The sequence below is a fragment of the Pseudophryne corroboree genome, chromosome 4 (genome assembly GCF_028390025.1).
Source record: "Pseudophryne corroboree isolate aPseCor3 chromosome 4, aPseCor3.hap2, whole genome shotgun sequence".
Classification (NCBI taxonomy): domain Eukaryota; kingdom Metazoa; phylum Chordata; class Amphibia; order Anura; family Myobatrachidae; genus Pseudophryne; species Pseudophryne corroboree.
The window spans coordinates 701,658,422-701,677,155 of record NC_086447.1 but is presented as its reverse complement, the minus strand read 5'-3'; the positions used below and the strand labels follow the sequence as shown (position 1 = coordinate 701,677,155).

Sequence of the window (18,734 nt, the reverse complement as noted above, 5' to 3'; positions counted from 1 at the left end):
ACCATTCTGCCCCTCCTGGAGAGGGTCATGTTGTGAGGTATGTGATTGCAATTAAGAGGAAAGTCCAAGCACAGAGTATTTTGTCCCTCCTGGAATGGGTCATGTTTGGTGGTATGAATTGTGTTTATAAATTTAAACCAATGGTTTATATTAAATTTTAACTAATAGTGTAATAATGCCTGGGTAATGTTTATAGCGCCACCTATTTGAGACAACTATTTTATACAATTTTCCTGTAGTGGAGGAAAGACAACTTAAACAACCTTTAAGGAAAAGAAAAAGAAAATCTATAATTTATCTTGCAAGAATGCAATAGCAGCAACCTCTGTACTAATACACACTGAAACAGGACACTCTGAGTGTGTGTCTCCCTCTAGACCTGAATGTTCTCAATAGATAGCAGGTCTATTCATGAAGCAATGGAAAGGGAGGGAGAAGTGAGCCAATAGAGAAGTTGCCCATGGCAACCAATCAGCTGCTACTTATAATTTTATTAGAATGCTCTTCATAAATGTCTCCTCAATGCTGATTGGCAGCCATGGGAAACTTATCCACCGGCTCACTTCTCCACACTTTTCCCTGCTACATGAATAGACCTTTAAGAGCCCTAATTTATCTTGTCAACTATGTTGAAAACTCAAGATACTGTACACAGCTACAGAATAGACCTTCTAATTTGGATTGAGGGGAATCATCAAGTAGAATGTTTCCTTTACATGGACTTGGCTTGTCCCATACGTAATAACTAAATTTTGTGATACAGGTTGAGTATCCCATATCCAATTATTCCGAAATACAGAATATTCCGAAATACGGACTTTTTTGAGTGAGAGTGAGATAGTGAAACCTTTGTTTTTTGATGGCCCAATGTACAAACTTTGTTTAATACAAAGTTATTAAAAATATTGTATTAAATGACCTTCAGACTGTGTGTATAAGGTGTATATGAAACATAAATGAATTGTGTGTATGTAGACACCCTTTGTTTAATGCACAAAGTTCTAAAAAATATTGGCCAAAATGACCTTCAGGCTGTGTGTATAAGGTGTATATGTAACATAAATTAATTCTGTGCTTAGATTTAGGTCCCATAACCATGATATATCATTATGGTATGCAATTATTCCAAAATACGGAAAAATCCGATATCCAAAATACCTCTGGTCCCAAGCATTCTGGATAAGGGATACTCAACCTGTACTAATTTGTGGTTTTTTTTGTACCTAAAAAATTAGCATAGTCGAGCACTTTGACATTACATCCCTTTTCTTTAAAGTTCCTTGTGTTAAGTGTTAACAAATATTGAGTTAAAGCTTGTACAAATGTCCTGTACGTGAGAGTGGAATGGCCCTGATCACCTTTATGGCTAAGTTTCATTGAATACTACCTCTATGGGGTATATGCAATTGCGGTCGAATTCCCGAAATTGTCGAATTTCGGGACTTTTTCGCCCCCCCCAAAAAAACGTCTATGCAATTCAGTACTTTCCGTCCAAAAAACGGACTTTCAAAATTTGACTTTTTGAAATTCGACTTTTGTCAAATTCGACTTTTCTGCAATGATACAAGTGCTGCAATTCGACCAAAGTATATTCAATTGAAGTTTGGCAATTCGACAACAGTGCTTTTAGACAGTAAATTCGACTTTTTCAATCCGCCACACTTTGGTGGGTGAAACTAATAAAAAAATGTTAAAACATTTTTTTTTGTGTTTTTTTTTTATTGATAATAGCATATCTATTTATATTAGAAGGGATTAGGTACTTGGTTTGTCTTTTTTGGAGGCACAAGTATTATTTATATATTTAAAAAAAAAATATATATATATTTTTTTAAAATGGAATGTTAAAATCCCGGAAAAAAATGGCGTGGGGTCCCCCCTCCAAAGCATAACCAGCCTCGGGCTCATCGAGCTGGTCCTGGTTCTAAAAATGCGGGGAAAAAATTGACATGGGATCCCCCGTATTTTTAAAACCAGCACCGGGCTCTGCGCCTGATGCTGGTGCAAAAAATACGGGGGACAAAAAGAGTAGGGGTCCCCCGTATTTTATACACCAGCATCGGGCTCCACTAGCTGGACAGATAATGCCACAGCCGGGGGTCACTTTTATACAGTGCCTTGCGGCCGTGGCATTAAATATCCAACTAGTCACCCCTGGCCGGGGTACCCTGGGGGAGTGGGGACCCCTTCAACCCAAGGGCCAGGGGTGAAGCCCGAGGCTGTGTCAACATGGGACCCCTTTCAGTCCGTTGGTACGGGTGTGCGTGTTTTTATTTTGCCAAGTACGAGGATTTGATCTTTGGACGTGGATTTATCTCTGGACACTGGCAGGTGAGTATAATTTTTTTCACAGGTACCCTCGGATCGTCGGAGACTGTGGCAGTCGGCGTGTCAACATAGGTAAGTATGTGTGTGTCGGCAGTGTGTAATAAAGTTGTACTTGTCATGGTGTGTGTCTCCTGTTTTTATATGGGTATTTTTTCCCCAGTAGTACTACAGGTACCAGCGGGCCCGTTTTTCGCCCGCATGCTGGTACTTGTGGTTCTCCAAGTACCAGCTGGCGGGGGAGGCTTGCTGGGACTTGTAGTACTATTGGAAAAAACAATATTCTGTCATTTTACTCAAGGCTATCAGCCTCCCATCCGCAGCCAATGGATGGGGGGGACAGCCTCGGGCTTCACCCCTGGCCCTTGGGTGGCTGGGGGGGGGGACCCCTTGATTGAAGGGGTCCCCACTCCCCCAGGGTACCCCGGCCAGGGGTGACTAGTTGGATATTTAATGCCACGGCCGCAAGGCACTGTATAAAAGTGACCCCCGGCTGTGGCATTATCTGTCCAGCTAGTGGAGCCCGATGCTGGTGTATAAAATACGGGGGACCCCTACTCTTTTTGTCCCCCGTATTTTTTGCACCAGCATCAGGCGCAGAGCCCGGTGCTGGTTTTAAAAATAGGATTTTGGTACTTACCAGGTAAATCCTTTTCTTTGAATCCATAGGGGGCACTGGAGTACTCTTGGGTTATGGACTGGGCGTAGCCGGAAATGGCACATATTTAAATATTTAAATTAGTAACTGGCCATCCCCTCCATAATCCCATAGAGCCTTCAGTATTTTTACTGGGCCGAACAGGAATGATAGAGAGGATGAACCATAGAGAATTACATATAACATTATATGCACCTATAACATTATAATATAATGGTCAACCCTAAAGTTGACACATAACGGAACTGATAACAATCAGTTGATACCATAACATCGAATGCATTGGTGATGAAGTGTTACCATAAGATCCACAGACCTTACCACAAGACAGGTAAACTGCTCTGGGTGGGCGTCCAGTGCCCCCTATGGATTCAAAGAAAAGGATTTACCTGGTAAGTACCAAAATCCTATTTTCTTTTTCATCCACTAGGGGTCACTGGAGTACTCTTGGGACGTACCAAAGTTTCCCCCTTGGGCGGGAGAGCAGTTTGGCAACTGTAATACTAGACGGCCAAAGCTAAATGCTGATGCCGCAAACGTAGCCAACCTGTAAAAGCGCACCAACATGCGCACTGATGGTCATGCACTGATGACCATGTAGCAGCTTGTCTACGCTGTTTCGTAGAAACTCCACGACCTGCTGCTCCTAACGTTCCCAAAGAACGTATGGAATGATCTGACACTGATGTAGGCGGTTGAAGTCCGCTTATGACGTTCACTAGAACGTTTGGAATGGTCTGACCTTGATGTAGGCGTTGTAGCCTATTATGAAGCTAAGCCTGACGTATGACATAAGGACTGCTTGGAAGCGTGTAAAGCCATCTTCACTACATTATAGAGAACAATGTGTCTGTTCTACGTACAATTGTTTGGGTTACATAATAGAGAACAATGTGTCTGTTCTACGTACAATTGTTTGGGTTACATAAAAGCGTAGTGCGCGTACCACATTCAAAGTAACTTAAGTTCTCGAACATATTGATAACCGAGGAACTACATTAATTAGTTGATGCGTGACATTATACGATCTTTGACTGGAACACTGAATTTGTGCGAAGTTCCGCCCTATGACCATAAAACACCAGATTTGGGGCCTTGACATGCAAGCCACCCTATGTTAAAACCACGCCTTGCTGCGAGGCTAAGGCTAAGAGAAAAGTGTTTACCAATTGATAAACGTAACATCCACTTGTTGTAAGAAATCAACAAATGAAGACTGTAAATAAAAAACCTAAAACCAGATCACGTCCCCTGGCGCTGTAGGTGGTAAAACCAGATCACGTCTCATGGCGCTGTAGGTGGTATAAATGGAGGTCGTCTGAGGACACCGTGCAGGAAAGTGTGTACAATCGGCAAAGGAGCCAAACACCTTTGCAGGTAAATTGACATGCAGAGACCTGCACCTTGAGTGTAGAATATAATCCTTCACCAAACCCATTTGTAAAAATATTAAAAGACGGGATAACTTGAAAATGATGTTGGAAACTTCTGAGCGTCACACCAACCTATAGAGGCACGCTAAACCTTGTGATAATGAGCTGCAGTACTGGCTTCCCAGTGCCTAACATGGTTTGTATACCAGATTCTGGAATGCCCTCCATTCTTGAGAGCGCTTTGAACAGCCACCCCGTGAAACGCTGCCGCGCTAAAACGGGGTAAAAGAACTGACCCTAGTGGGATAGGTCCGGACGTGGCGAGAGCGGTGAAGGATCGGCTGCGAGTAGTTCGCGGAGATCCAAGAATCATGGCCTCCGAGGCCAATGTGGCGCCACTAGTATGACTATCATGGAGTCTTGTATGATCCATTTTAGTACCCGAGGAAGCAGCGTAACCGTTGTAACAGATTCACAATGCTGTACAGCCACGCGATCGTGAGAGCATCAGAGCATCTACAGCTGCTGCCTTCGGAGCCCTTGTACTGGACACATACTGGGATGGACCCATAATTGGAATGTTTTTTTATTTTTTTTTTATTTGTTTTTGCGAGATGCCAATAGATATCCCTGTGGGTAACTCCACCGCTGGACCAACATCTGGAACACTTAAGAATTCAATGCTCAGTGTCCTGGAATAAGCTGCCTTCCAGCTGTTCACTCCCAGAATGAACATGGAGCAACTTGGCGCATGGTCATGCGACTTCGATTCCGTCCTTGATCGGTGATGTATGCGATCGCCGTTGTGTTGTCTGACCGCACTTGGACAGTCTGAGAACGGAGCATGTGGCCCGCTTGCCGCAGCGCGTTTGACCGAAATCTCCGTGATTTGTGAAGTTAATCATTTGGGACCCCAGGTCCCCAACCTATGAGACTCACGTTTAAGCCCAGCAGCAGCCGGGCATCAAAAAATTACATAAAACTCATGGTTGTTCTTCTCCACGGAAATCTTTAGTAAAAGGCAAAAGATTTATTCGATCTGAAGAGAAACCAGAGTATTCATATTTAGAATTATCCAATTCCAGACGCCGAACATTGTCCCTGCGGTAAAATTATGTACTTGGAGCCACTAGAGTAGTGAAACTCTGGCCCTTAGAGACAACCGTACTATTTTGTAGGAGCGTGCAAGAACTTCTAGGTGAAAATGACCTGAGTGACTCCTTGCGAAGTAGAGTGCGTCGAAAGACGTCACTCTCCTTACCAATAGGCAAAAGGCCAAACGGATCAAGACTGTCCGTGGCTTGCGTACGAACTGTACGTGATGACGACCAGTTTGTGAGGTATGTTCAGGCAGGTAAATCCGTGCAATCACGGAATTATCCCTATGCATGAGTCCGTTATTACGGAATGAGGCTTGATATCTCTAGGTTAACAATCTAACCGTGCTGAACGACACCCTTGTACGTTAGTAAGGGCCGTTGCATGACGAAGTTTTGAGACGGAGCTTTAATGAGCAGATCTGCAAAACACTGAACTGTTATCACTTCCAGGGATGAGCTATCACGATAACCATTACTTGTGACAACCCTAGGCGCCATACGAAGCCAAACCGGTAGCGCTTGAAAGCGAGAATGGTTTTTACTGCCAACTTAAGTAGGCCTGATGCGTCTAAGTAGCTATTCTTGTTGAAATCCAGAATCACTGTGATTTTCAACCTGTAGTCACCAACTGCAGGTATTCATGAATGTGTAGCATAAGCGACACCCTGATTGACCTGAAGGGTCAGTATCGGACTGACAGATTCAGCCAGCTTTGGAACTACCCCAAACTGGAATAATGTTGTTGACTGCAGTCAAAGTGCTCAATCTACTAGAGCTTGTATGGCGGTGTGCAGAACCGCATCTTATGACCCAGGCAGACCTGTCTTGCAAATTGAAATGGTGGAAAACAAGCAACCTTTGTCTGGTAAACTGCGAACCCAAAAATTGCGGATCTCCCAACTGTGGATGCCCACAACTGACGATCGGCGATGGCCTGGAAACTCATTCTAGCCCTGGCTTTTCAGTGGCTTAGCTGTAAACGCCACTGAACCCTGGTTAAAGATGCGTGGAAGTAGGTGGCCGCACTTTAACCGTATATTGACAACAATCAGACAGGTAGAGGTTATCAAAAACCACGTTCACTACCACCTGACCCGCCTGTGGCTGTTTCTGTAGCACGGGCCCGAAATGTAACGACTATATCCTGAAACTATTTATTCAGGAATTTGTCCAAGACAGGACGAAACATGTGGGCAGCGTAAGGTAATGTTTCTATTCTCGTTTAGAAACGGACACCGTCCTGTTAAGCACGTAGCGAAAAAGCACGTCGTGCCGCACTAGTGAAACTGAAAAGCGAGAACTAAACTGGCTGACATCCACAGAAACTGTTGAGCAGATTCACAAGTGTGATCAGCGAGAAGCGTAAGGTGTGCTTCTTGTAGGGCAAACGTGAACTGTATTGCCATGCAACCACTGCCCTGTTAAGCGAAAACCGGGCCCAAACCAGGTTAAACAACACCCCTACTGCTGTATACTGTAGGACACACTGCGACGGGTATTGAAACCGTCAAATTATAAAACAATAATAACAATTGTTCACAGTCAGTATATACGCCAGCCTCCCCCAACGAGGAACGGCAATAGTGCGTATGTCCGACGGACTCTGCAGCGAAGCTGCTATGTCTTAGACTTACTCCTTATGTACACGGACAAGCAAGTACAGAAGGATAGACTAGTACCGTGACTTAGTACCACGTAAATAAAGTGTGTATAAATCTACCTTACAGCACACGTGTTTATCTTGTGCTTGTACAAAACCAAGAAAAAATTCCTAACACCACCCCGGCTCCTCTAGAGGCAGAGTGTTGTAGGGCAGCAACTTCCTGGGAAGAACCAGGAAGTAATGTTAAAATGGTGTCCGGCCATGTGCTTGCTTATTGCAAGGTTGCTGATACACCAAGTTCCATATATATATATATATATATATATATATATATTTAACCATAAACATATATTTATTAATATATGTATATGCATGTACTCTATCTGTATACAATCAGTGTGTAAACACACAAATACATATACATCACACATATATATATATATCATATATATATCATATATATATCATATATATATACATACACAGATACACACCCACAGGTATATTGTATAAGTAACAGAGACTCTGATATTGGCCACAGGCTTAAAAGCCTGATTATTTTGCTGCCTAAACGCAGCTTAGTTATTGGGGCCTCCCTGCGGGTTTCCTCCCCCCCTCTCTCTCCTGCAGAAGAGTATTATTTGCAGGGCAGCCTTTATTCTGGCTGCCGACTTCCCCCACTTTCTTCTTTTACTGCTCCCCCCCCCCGTTGTTCAGCAGACGGGAGACGGGGAGTGCGAGTCTTACCGCGGTCGTGAAGGACTGCACGCCGGAGATTGGTGAGCGGCCGCCAGAGCGGGCCGCAGCAGCAGCTGAGGTCATCTCGGCCGCTCACCCCACCAGAGCCGTAGGGCGGAGGACGGATTGCGCGGACGCCAGAGAGACGGGGAGCGGCGAGCGTTCCGGCGGTAGTGTCGGGAACTGCTCGCTAGTTTACTGCAAGCGCCCCGCGGCGCCGGGTGCTGTTAATGAAAGGATCCGGGGAAGGTCAAGCGGCCCTGCGGCAGTGCCGGGGTTCGCTCGTGCAAATGCATTATAGTGGCAGCAAGGTGTATCTAGTGGCAGGCAGCAGGGGAACATTTACAGTATCTAAACCCATACAGTCCCCCCATAATGGGCGGCAGCGTGAGCTGACCGCCCGCAATAGAAAAGTAAGTAAGTGAGCGGCGGCAGTGAGAGCTGCCTACCGCTCAGTACCTGCACCACCTGCGGAGGCCATGACGGGACCTTTCTGTAAGCGCCGTCCTGCGTCCTTGTGCAGCCCGTGGCTGCAATCAGCTGCACTGATTTTAGTCAATGGCGGGGCCCTTTGTATGAGCGCCGGCAGACCATCTGCTGCTAATGCAGCACCAATGATCCCTAACCCGAACTTCTCTGATAAGTTGGGAAGGGATCAGGTAGAAACCAAAAATAATCTTGTTTGAAATAATCTTGCTTGAAGAATCGCAGGACATTCAGTCCTCAGTACCTTCCGCTAGAGGCACAGAAAAATACTGAAGGCTCTATGGGATTATGGAGGGGATGGCCAGTTACTAATTTGAATATTTAAATATGTGCCATTTCCGGCTACGCCCAGTCCATAACCCAAGAGTACTCCAGTGACCCCTAGTGGATGAAAAAGAAAATACGGGGGATCCCATGTCAATTTTCCCCCCGCATTTTTAGAACCAGGACCAGCTCGAAGAGCCCGAGGCTGGTTATGCTTTGGAGGGGGGACCCCACGCCATTTTTTTCCGGGTTTTTCCCGTTTTTTAAAATCGCGGCAAAATCCGGCAAATCGGCCGTTTTTCGCCCGCGGGACTGTCGAATCCATTTTTCATTGAATATGGTGAATTCCGGAAGCCACCTGCCGGAATTCACCTGTCGAATTGTGTCGAATTAAAAAACGGCGATAATTTGCCGCGATTCGCCGCTAATTGCATATACCCCTATGTCTGTCTGTTCCCCAGTTTTGTTCTATTACCGTTGTTCTAATTGTAAAGCGCAACGGAATATGCTGTGCTATATAAGAAACTGTTAATAAATAAAGTGAACGAAAACCGGCTCTTCAGGCCCCCTTAGATCAGTTATGCTCTAAAACAGGGGTTCTCAACTCCAGCTCTCAAGTTCCACGAACAGGTTGTGTTTTGTGGATTTCTTTAATCGGATGCAAAAAAAAATAAAAAATCGCAAAGGTGAGTTAATTCTTTTTTAATGGGTCAGTAATAATCCCACCTGCTTCCACAGACTGAAATAAGACATGACCCCCTGGGGAAATTTGAGGGTTGAGAACCACTGGCTCAGAGTCTAGAGAGAACTCTGCTGATGTCTGTACTGCATGCGAATGCTGAGACCCTACAAAGCACAGCGAAATGTAGGCTCTCTCAAAGGTAAGGGTGAACACCAAAAGTGTTCTTCTAGGTAAGGGAGGAAAAGGGGGTGGGTGGGAAAATATTAAACGGAAAAACAACTATAAAACATAACAAATAATATACATATATGGCAGAAATCTTAAGTAAGCTACGAAAGTACTTGGGGAATAAAGCAAAAAATAGTAAAAATAACTTTAGATCTGTAAATTTAGTGCTTGTATAAAAAAGGACATACAGCCTTCCTAATGGATGCCAAGCAATGATTTGCACTGGATAAGTTCATTAGGTATTCATAACTGCAGAACATCATACGCAGACCATAATAAATGAAGTGTGTGACCTCTGATTTCCAAGTATCGAGATTTAAATCATAAATTTGCTTATGAAAAGTAAGATACTTTATTTTTTTTCTAGTCCGGCAAACTTGTGTTTTTCACCATTCATGTCCTCCAAAATTGTATGTATGCGTGTTATTGCATACTAAAAGAATATATATTGTCAGCATATAAATAAGCCAAAGTTAGCAATTTGACTTAGAACAATTCAGAGACAAAGTACTGTATCAGCAGCTTGCAGGATACCACCCGCATTTGTGCTCATCCACACTCCTTTACATGTCACAAGGACTTTGTCAGAGAAAAAAATAAGAATTTACTCACCGGTAATTCTATTTCTCGTAGTCCGTAGTGGATGCTGGGGACTCCGTAAGGACCATGGGGATTAGCGGCTCCGCAGGAGACTGGGCACAACTATAAAGAAAGCTTTAGACTACTGGTGTGCACTGGCTCCTCCCACTAAGACCCTCCTCCAGACTTCAGTTAGGATACTGTGCCCGGAAGAGCTGACACAATAAGGAAGGATTTTGAATCCCGGGTAAGACTCCTACCAGCCACACCAATCACACCGTATAACTCGTGATACAATACCCAGTTAACAGTATGATAACAACTGAGCCTCTCAACAGATGGCTCAACAATAACCCTTTAGTTAAGCAATAACTATATACAAGTATTGCAGACAATCCGCACTTGGGATGGGCGCCCAGCATCCACTACGGACTACGAGAAATAGAATTACCGGTGAGTAAATTCTTATTTTCTCTAACGTCCTAGTGGATGCTGGGGACTCCGTAAGGACCATGGGGATTATACCAAAGCTCCCAAACGGGCGGGAGAGTGCGGATGACTCTGCAGCACCGAATGGGCAAACTCTAGGTCCTCCTCAGCCAGGGTGTCAAACTTGTAGAATTTAGCAAACGTGTTTGACCCCGACCAAGTAGCTGCTCGGCAAAGTTGAAGAGCCGAGACCCCTCGGGCAGCCGCCCAAGAAGAGCCCACCTTCCTCGTGGAATGGGCTTTTACTGATTTAGGATGCGGCAGTCCAGCCGCAGAATGTGCAAGCTGAATCGTACTACAGATCCAGCGAGCAACAGTCTGCTTTGAAGCAGGTGCACCCAACTTGTTGGGCGCATACAGGATAAAGAACGAGTCAGTCTTTCTGACTCCAGCTGTCCTGGAAACATAGATTTTCAGGGCCCTGACTACGTCCAACAACTTGGAAGCCTCCAAGTCATTTGTAGCCGCAGGCACCACGATAGGTTGGTTCAGATGAAAAGCTGATACCACTTTGGGGAGAAACTGGGGACGAGTCCTCAATTCTGCCCTATCCATATGGAAAATCAGATAAGGGCTTTTACATGACAAAGCCGCCAATTTTGATACACGCCTGGCCGAAGCCAAGGCCAACAACATGACCACTTTCCCCGTGAGATATTTCAAATCCACGGTTTTCAGTGGCTCAAACCAATGTGACTTTAGGAAATCCAACACCACGTTGAGATCCCAAGGTGCCACTGGAGGCACAAAAGGGGGCTGAATATGCAGCACTCCCTTAACAAAAGTCTGAACTTCAGGTAGTGAAGCCAGTTCTCTCTGGAAGAAAATCGATAGAGCCGAAATCTGGACCTTAATGGAACCCAATTTAAGGCCCATAGTCACCCCTGACTGTAGGAAGTGCAGGAAACGGCCCAGCTGAAATTCCTCCGTTGGGGCCTTCCTGGCCTCACACCACGCAACATATTTTCGCCATATGCGGTGATAATGGTTTGCGGTAACTTCTTTACTAGCTTTAATCAGCGTAGGAATGACTTCCTCCGGAATGCCCTTTTCCTTCAGGATCCGGTGTTCAACCGCCATGCCGTCAAACGCAGCCGCGGTAAGTCTTGGAACAGACCGGGCCCCTGCTGCAGCAGGTCTTGTCTGAGCGGTAGAGGCCATGGGTCCTCTGACATCATTTCTTGAAGTTCCGGGTACCAAGCTCTTCTTGGCCAATCCGGAACAATGAGTATAGTTCTTACTCCTCTTCTCCTTATTATCCTCAGTACCTTTGGTATGAGAGGAAGAGGAGGGAACACATAAACCGACCGGTACACCCACGGTGTCACTAGAGCGTCCACAGCTATCGCCTGCGGGTCTCTCGACCTGGCGCAATATTTTTCTAGCTTTTTGTTTAGGCGGGACGCCATCATGTCCACCTGTGGCCTTTTCCAACGGTTTACAATCATTTGAAAGACTTCTGGATGAAGTCCCCACTCTCCCGGGTGGAGGTCGTGCCTGCTGAGGAAGTCTGCTTCCCAGTTGTCCACTCCCGGAATGAACACTGCTGACAGTGCTAACACGTGATTTTCCGCCCATCGGAGAATCCTTGTGGCTTCTGCCATTGCCGTCCTGCTTCTCGTGCCGCCCTGTCGATTTACATGGGCGACCGCCGTGATGTTGTCTGACTGGATCAGTACCGGCTGGTTTTGAAGCAGGGGTTTTGCCTGACTTAGGGCATTGTAAATGGCCCTTAGTTCCAGAATATTTATGTGCAGGGAAGTCTCCTGACTTGACCATAGTCCCTGGAAGTTTCTTCCCTGTGTGACTGCCCCCCAGCCTCGAAGGCTGGCATCCGTGGTCACCAGGACCCAGTCCTGTATGCCGAATCTGCGGCCCTCTTGAAGATGAGCACTCTGCAGCCACCACAGCAGAGACACCCTTGTCCTTGGAGACAGGGTTATCAGCCGATGCATCTGAAGATGCGATCCGGACCACTTGTCCAGCAGGTCCCACTGAAAGGTTCTTGCATGAAACCTGCCGAATGGAATCGCTTCGTAGGAAGCTACCATCTTTCCCAGGATCCGCGTGCAGTGATGCACCGACACCTGTTTTGGTTTTAGGAGGCCTCTGACTAGAGATGACAGCTCCTTGGCCTTCTCCTCCGGGAGAAACACTTTTTTCTGTTCTGTGTCCAGAACCATCCCCAGGAACAGTAGACGTGTCGTAGGGACCAGCTGTGACTTTGGAATGTTTAGAATCCAGCCGTGCTGTAGTAGCACCTCCCGAGATAGTGCTACCCCGACCAACAACTGCTCTCTGGACCTCGCCTTTATCAGGAGATCGTCCAAGTACGGGATAATTAAAACACCCTTCTTTCGAAGGAGTATGATCATTTCGGCCATTACCTTGGGAAAGACCCTCGGAGCCGTGGATAGACCGAACGGCAACGTCTGGAATTGGTAATGACAATCCTGTACCACAAATCTGAGGTACTCCTGGTGAGGATGGTAAATGGGGACATGCAGGTAAGCATCCTTGATGTCCAGTGATACCATGTAATCCCCCTCGTCCAGGCTTGCAATAACCGCCCTGAGCGATTCCATCTTGAACTTGAATTTTTTATATATGTGTTTAAGGATTTCAAATTTAAAATGGGTCTCACCGAACCGTCCGGTTTCGGTACCACAAACATTGTGGAATAGTAACCCCGTCCTTGTTGAAGTAGGGGTACCTTTACTATCACCTGTTGTGAATACAGCTTGTGAATTGCCTTCCAGCTTGTACCCCTGAGATACTATCTGAAAAATCCAGGGATCCACCCGTGAGCGAGCCCACTGATTGCTGAAAAATTTGAGACGGGCCCCCACCGTACCTGGCTCCGCCTGTGAAGCCCCAGCGTCATGCTGTGGACTTAGAGGAAACGGGGGAGGACTTTTGCTCCTGGGAACTGGCTGTATGTTGCAGCTTCTTTCCCCTACCTCTGCCTCTGGGCAGAAAGGACGCGCCTTTAACCCGCTTGCCCCTATTGGGCCGAAAGGACTGTACCTGATAATACGGTGCTTTCTTTGGTTGTGAGGGAACATGGGGTAAAAATGTAGACTTCCCAGCTGTTGCTGTGGAAACGAGGTCCGAGAGACCACCCCCGAACAACTCCTCACCCTTATAAGGCAGAACTTCCATGTGTCGTTTGGAATCTGCATCTCCTGTCCACTGCCGAGTCCATAACCCTCTCCTGGCAGAAATGGACATTGCACTAATTTTGGATGCCAGCCGGCAAATATCCCTCTGTGCATCCCTCATGTATAAAAGTGCGTCTTTTATATGCTCTACGTTTAGCAATATAGTGTCCCTGTCTAGGGTATCTATATTTTCTGACAGGGAATCTGACCACGCAGCAGCAGCACTGCACATCCAGGCTGACGCAATAGCTGGTCTCAGTATAACACCTGTGTGTGTATATACAGACTTCAGGATAGCCTCCTGCTTTCTATCAGCAGATTCCTTCAGGGCGGCCGTATCCGGAGACGGTAGTGCCACCTTCTTTGACAAGCGTGTGAGCGCTTTATCCACCTTAGGGGATGTTTCCCAGCATGACCTATCCTCTGGCGGGAAAGGGTACGCCATTAGTAACCTCTTAGAAATTACCAGCTTTTTATCAGGGAAAGCCCACGCTTCTTCACACACTTCATTTAACTCTTCAGATGGAGGAAAAGCTACTGGTAGTTTTTTCTCTCCAAACATAATACCCTTTTTTGTGGTACCGGGGGTAACATCAGAAATGTGCAACACATTTTTCATTGCCTCAATCATGTAACGTGTGGCCCTACTGGAAGTTACATTAGTCTCATCGTCGTCGACACTGGAGTCAGTATCCGTGTCGACATCTGTGTCTGTCATCTGAGGTAGCGGGCGTTTTAGAGCACCTGATGACTTTGAGACGCCTGGGCAGGCACAGGCTGAGAAGCCGGCTGTCCCACATTAGGTATGTCGTCAAACCTTTTATGCAAGGAGTCGACACTGTCGCGTAATTCCTTCCACAGCACCATCCACTCAGGTGTCGACCCCGCAGGGGGTGACATCACGTTTACAGGCATTTGCTCCGCCTCCACATAAGCCTCCTCATCAAACATGTCGACACAGCCGTACCGACACACCGCAAACACACAGGGAATGCTCTGACAGAGGACAGGACCCCACAAAGCCCTTTGGGGAGACAGAGAGAGAGTATGCCAGCACACACCAGAGCGCTATATAACACAGGGATCCCACTATAAATTAGTGTTTTCCCTTATAGCTGCTTTTTTATATATCATATATATATATCTATACTGCGCCTAAATTTAGTGCCCCCCCTCTCTTTTTTACCCTTCTGTAGTGTTCAGACTGCAGGGGAGAGCCAGGGAGCTTCCTTCCAGCGGAACTGTGAGGGAAAAATGGCGCCAGTGTGCTGAGGGAGATAGCCCCGCCCCTTTTTCGGCAGACTTTCTCCCGCTTTTTCTGGAATACTGGCAGGGGTAATTTTACATCTATATAGCCTCTAGGACTATATATGATGTAGATTTGCCAGCCAAGGTGTCATATATTGCCCTCAGGGCGCCCCCCCCCCCAGCGCCCTGCACCCATCAGTGACCGGAGTGTGAGGTGTACATGAGGAGCAATGGCGCACAGCTGCAGTGCTGTGCGCTACCTTGGTGAAGACCGAAGTCTTCTGCCGCCGATTTTCCGTACCTCTTCGTTGCTTCTGGCTCTGTAAGGGGGACGGCGGCGCGGCTCCGGGAACGAACACCAAGGTCGGGTCCTGCGGTCGATCCCTCTGGAGCTAATGGTGTCCAGTAGCCTAAGAAGCCCAAACTACCACCTGTTAGGTAGGTTCGCTTCTTCTCCCCTTAGTCCCTCGCTGCAGTGAGTCTGTTGCCAGCAGATCTCACTGTAAAATAAAAAACCTAAATATACTTTCTTTCTAGGAGCTCAGGAGAGCCCCAAGTGTGCATCCAGCTCAGCCGGGCACAAGAATCTAACTGAAGTCTGGAGGAGGGTCTTAGTGGGAGGAGCCAGTGCACACCAGTAGTCTAAAGCTTTCTTTATAGTTGTGCCCAGTCTCCTGCGGAGCCGCTAATCCCCATGGTCCTTACGGAGTCCCCAGCATCCACTAGGACGTTAGAGAAAAAACAAAACAATTCTATTCTAATACACTTTTTTTTTTTTTTAAACTCAATGGTGTAAGCCCTTGCAGATTCAGGGGGTAATTTAAAGGGGAAGCTGCAGACAAATTGAAAGGCGTGACAGAAGTATCCGGGCCGGGTCTGAGAGCTGTAGACCAGAAAGGATTTTATCATAGTATGGTTGTGTGAAGCAGGGGCGGATTGGCCCACCAGGACAGATTCCGATAGGCCCGGTCCCATACCCCCCTCAGCCAGGCTGATTCACACTCAGGCTGGGCTGGCTCACACTGCTTCCAGTACTTGTGGTTCATTGGAATGCAATCTGGAAGTTAGGCTAGCAGGCACTTCAGATGCCGCTAGCCATGAAAAGTGGTGAAGCTGTTCTACCAACGGGGGACCTGGAGAAAGTTAACCAGCCCAGCAGCATCCTCTCTCTGACCCCGGCCTAAGGTCTTTTCAACGAGCCCGGCCCGGGAGCAGCAGCATAGCGATGGTCGGAGCCGGGTTCACTACACCCGCCATTTAATTACATTATCATGATGGTGTAAGGGTTAGGGCGTCCCCGGTCACAGTGTATGGATTGGGGACTGGACAGGAGCAGGATGTACCTTGTTCTCAGGATGAAAGCTGATCAGGCAGCACTCACAGCCAGCCCTGGGACAATCTCTAACTGAAAGTCCTTCAGCCTTATAGCTGCCCAATGTCTGTCCGTGATGATGGGCCTATTTATGCAATGCGTTGGCTACATATGTAATGCGGTGTTTGCGTATATAATGTAGCTATGTATGTAAGGTGGTGCTATTTGTGTAATGAGATGGTTTACGACGGTCACCATACCAACGCCGGGATCCCAGCATTGAGATGCCCGGCGGGGAGGGGCTCGGTAATCTATTCCCACTCTATGGGTGTCGTGACCGCCGGTCACATAACTACATCCCTCGTCTAGTATATGTTACTGTATCATTATCATTGTTCTGTCTCTTCTGCTATATTTCTGAAGAGTATGTGTATGTTTTATGCATACTTTTTCACATTTAACATAATAAACAGAAAAAAAGAAAGGAGAATTATCATGGTATTTCAGCTATAGTGATACTACTCCTAAAATTTCTGATAAGCATAACTCTTCTTGGACACTGAAAACAGAAGAGACTAAATGGGTGTAGATTTAAAAGGAGTTGGGTTTGATATGCCGGCAGTCAAAAAAACGACCGCAGCATACCGATGGCTAAAATCCCGACAGGGGCAAGGTAAGTATAATTTCCTTTCCCCAATGCCCCCCTAACCATAACCAACACCCCCTCCCTGTAGCCTAAACCTAGCCCCTCTGCCTGCAGCCTACACCTAAACCTCCCCCCCACAGCCTGAACCTAACCTCCCGGCGGATTACCTCTCCGGCGGCCCAGCAAACTCTCCTTAGGGGTCCCGGTAGTCAGGATTCCGGCGCCGGGATTGTGATCCTAGTCGGGATGCTGGTGCAAGCATTCCTGCATTGGTATTTCGACTGGCCGGGCACGTCTCCTGCCCCTCATTGCTCTGTCCGCTAGCGTGTAGGATCTCTAACCAGCTGCCAGTTTGTGAGCCAATATGTGGGGGCGCATGTGTGTACCTGGCACTGTGGGGACATATCTGGCACCGTGAGGGCCTGTGTGTATCTGGCATTGTGGGGGCATATGTGTATCTGGCACTGCAGTACTAGGGGCATATGTGTATCTGGCCCTATTGGGGGCATGTGTATCTGGCACTGCACTATTTGGGTCATGTGTATCTGGCACTGCACTATTGGGGTCATGTGTATCTGCCCCCCCCCCCCCCCACGTGTATCACGCCCCCATTTTCATAGGTCACGCACCATGTGGCCACACCCATTTTTGGCACGCGCACACCATATCACTAATAAACGTTTTGTACTTGCACCACAGCATATTATTCATTACACAAACTAAATACAAAGTTAAAAACTATCGCAGCAGTGTGTGCAACACCAACTGGCAGTTATAACTTAACTAAAATATAAAATACATTCTTAACACAATATGACCAATGTTTAACACAGTTCGGACAAGAAGTCTAGACCCATAATCCAGCAGCCTAGACCCATCATTTCAAGATCTTTATACCCTCTTATCACAGGACATCATTCTTAGACACCAGCTGCTGCAATAGTAAGATCTGACCTATGTGAATCAAGGACATGGTGCCATGCACAGTAAAAGGAGCAGTATATAGTGCGGTCTCTTACATTTGCATATAATGTACAGTATGCCTTGTATCATTCTGTAATTGCAAAAATACACATACCAATGTGTTTGGGAATTGACCATCCAGCTAGCATTTTGTTTCAGGTAATGTTTTAAGTAGTTTTTTTCTGCAGGTGGTGTACATACAACATCCTGATTGTGTGGTGTGGATGTATAAAATGCACTGCAAGATTATGCAGAACATACTGTACATCAGCGCAGTGATTCCAAGGTGTTGATCGGTGGACATCAATGTGCGACAAGCCGTTGGGGAATTGTAGAGTTTCAGCTGTTGTCTCCGCGAACCCAATAATTTTTTAGGTTGGACTCTGCGAATCAGTAACTTCCAAGGGTTCATGTGGACATTATACACAGGTGCTGCAGTATATACTTTTTTGACTATAAAAATTATTAGAATAATACAAAGATATTTAGAATATTTTCTTTGGATTTTTACATAGAATTTATATAGTCAAAACTTGTGAGTATACTGGAGTACGACAGGAAGGCTCAGCATCAACTCACCGCACGTCACTGTATATATAGCATGTAAAGGGCCCCATACACTAACGCGACATGTCCGACCGCCATGTCGCAGGCGATCACCCCTGCAGCCTCCCAGGCGGCAGGATCAGCCAAGATACAACGTATGCTGTCCTTTTGCATACAATGTATCTTGGGCGAGCCCAGCCATGCCTGCGGGGTCGGACATGATCGTTAGTGCAGCACGGTCAATCTGGAGGATCCGATCCGATGCTCACGGGAACGCACATTGGATCAGATCGGATTAGAAACACCTCCAAAAAGTCAGATTTCATCAGATAT

At 46.5% G+C, this 18,734-nt stretch overlaps 1 protein-coding gene and 1 non-coding gene across 10 annotated transcripts in view; both read right to left on the bottom strand.

Annotated features, from left to right (window-relative positions):
• The window catches only part of BIRC6 (baculoviral IAP repeat containing 6), a 771,630-nt gene that overhangs the window by 77,173 nt on the left and 675,723 nt on the right, over window positions 1-18,734 (bottom strand). The gene's annotated exons all lie outside the window — the stretch shown is intronic.
• On the bottom strand, window positions 5,301-5,415 carry LOC134913319 (U5 spliceosomal RNA). The gene has a single exon (XR_010177095.1). It is a non-coding gene; the product is annotated as a U5 spliceosomal RNA (small nuclear RNA).